Source organism: Octopus bimaculoides, chromosome 11, assembly GCF_001194135.2.
Source record: "Octopus bimaculoides isolate UCB-OBI-ISO-001 chromosome 11, ASM119413v2, whole genome shotgun sequence".
Classification (NCBI taxonomy): domain Eukaryota; kingdom Metazoa; phylum Mollusca; class Cephalopoda; order Octopoda; family Octopodidae; genus Octopus; species Octopus bimaculoides.
This window is the reverse complement of record NC_068991.1, coordinates 65,655,524-65,657,694: the sequence shown is the minus strand read 5'-3', so window position 1 is coordinate 65,657,694 and position 2,171 is coordinate 65,655,524. Positions and strand designations below refer to the sequence as shown.

At 29.2% G+C, this 2,171-nt stretch overlaps 1 protein-coding gene across 4 annotated transcripts in view; it reads left to right on the top strand.

The window, feature by feature from the left end:
• The window catches only part of LOC106870962 (ras-related protein Rab-4B), a 134,944-nt gene that overhangs the window by 122,553 nt on the left and 10,220 nt on the right, over positions 1-2,171 (top strand). The window lies entirely within an intron of this gene.

The following is a 2,171-nucleotide window of genomic DNA, read 5'->3' as shown; positions in this document are numbered from 1 at the left end:
CCCACAACCTGAACTCTCTCCCCCACCCCTTTCAATGTTTTTCTCATCTCTGATGCAAATGGAAGCAAAAAGAAATTTGACCTTTTAATTACAAAGTTTCAAATTTTCTCCTCTATGAATTTATTTAAAAGCCGAAAAGTAATTAAATCAGATGACTTGTTAATTATAAATTAAATTTTGCTGCTGAGTACTGTATTTCTCATGGCTAGCAATTCAGCTTCCATCCAGCTATCTACCAAGACAACTTTCCTTTTTAATTACATCTCTGTAACCTCCATCTTAAGTGTTTCAAACCAGTTACCAATATCTTCTTCGTAAAATACCTTTATTTACTCCTATACACTTCCTCCACAAACAGATTTAAGAAGGAACATTTTTTTTTTTTGTTTGTTTAATTTTTTCAAATATAAATCACAACTAGAGTATATTATCGAAACATCTAAGACTGAAGTCTCTCTCTCTCTCTCCTAAGGAATATTATGTCCAGTTCAAAATATTTTTTAGTGAAAAGGTAAATAACTGAACATGTTCCCATCTTAGGATGTGATAATTTAAACGAGTAATAGTAATTAACAGCATAACTAATGAGCTGGTGTATGAATTTGTTTCTCTGTTTCCTAGTGTTGATAGCAAGAGGTTTGGTATAAGCCACTGTTTACTTTGATAGGGAGCAACTGAACAATTCTGTTTTCTGTTCATGGCCAGCTTCTGGACGTACTCTAAATAATAGTAATAATAATAATAATAATAATAATAATGATGATGATGATGATGTATGGTGGCTGCTGTACAAAGCATTTTGAACCAAATATGAGGCAACTGTTGTGGAATAATGTGAAAACTGAATCACCTTCCAATGTAGTATATTTCCTCATTTTCTCAATGAATAACCTGAAAAGAATTTTTTTTTTTAATTTTCATTTTACAATTTATAGATTCAGCAATAACAGTTTCCTTATGGTTCTTTTCTTTTTCCTTTTTTTTTTAATTTTTTTTTACATAAATTTTACTTAATATAACATTATGAAAATTATGTGATTGTTTTTTTTTTTTTTGATTGTTGGCCAAGTTGCCAAATCCAAAACCTGATGATATAATGGTTTCTTTAATTTAATATCTTATTTTGTTATTCTGAAGCAGCAGAAAATTTTATTTATAAAGCTTTAAATTCTTTGGAGAGTTTTCTAAACCTTCCTTGGTTCAAGTTATCCCTTAGCTTGTGAAATTAATATAAATAAATTCTAAACTATATGTTAAATTAGTACATATTTCAGAAAAGTTGTTTAATTTACACCTAAATTACCCCTGTAAAAAACAAAAAACAAAAAAAGAAAAATTTAAGCAGTACATATCTCTATTATATATTTTTGTTTATTCAGCATGTACACTAGATAATTTCTATTGAATCATTCTAATTTGCATTTTATTATTATTATCATTATTATTATTATTATTATTATTATTATTATTATTATTATTATTATTATTATTATTATCATTATTATTAAGGCGGTGAGCTGGTAGAATTGTTAGCATGCTAGGCAAAATGCTTAGCTGTATTTTGCCTACCACTATGTTCTGAGTTCAAGTCTGCTGAGGTTGACTTTGCCTTTCATCCTTTTGGGGTCAATAAATTAAGTACCAGTAAAAAAGCTGCAGTTAATGTAATTGACTAGTCTCCTCCCCCAAAATTTCAGGCCTTGTGCCTTGAGCAGAAAGGATTATTATTATTATTGAAGCAGCATAAACATTAGATTGGTGAGTTTTCAAATTTTCGTTATAATCAGTACCTTAGTTGGCTTACTTCAACAATATCTTCATAAATTATTGTCTTAACAGCAACTGCCTTTTTAAAGTTTAAAATACTTGGCATGTCTGTAGAGAATCCTGCAGCATCCTTAGTGGCTTACCGCAACACTCCGACCAAACACATACATGATGCTTTTGTTTCCGACATTTTTTTTTTTTTTTTTTCCAATGTGATGAAAATATTTATTGTTACTGAATCGTTATTAATGCTTTATTTACTTAAGGCACTCAGAAAGTTTGCTATTTATAATAAACTTTGTTTACTAAGGGAAGTGGTGTTTCATTTGGTTTAAATATTGTGACAGTGTTAATGTAATGGCTGAATTATTTGGAAGCTGGGCTACCTTTGGAAAACCTGTTTT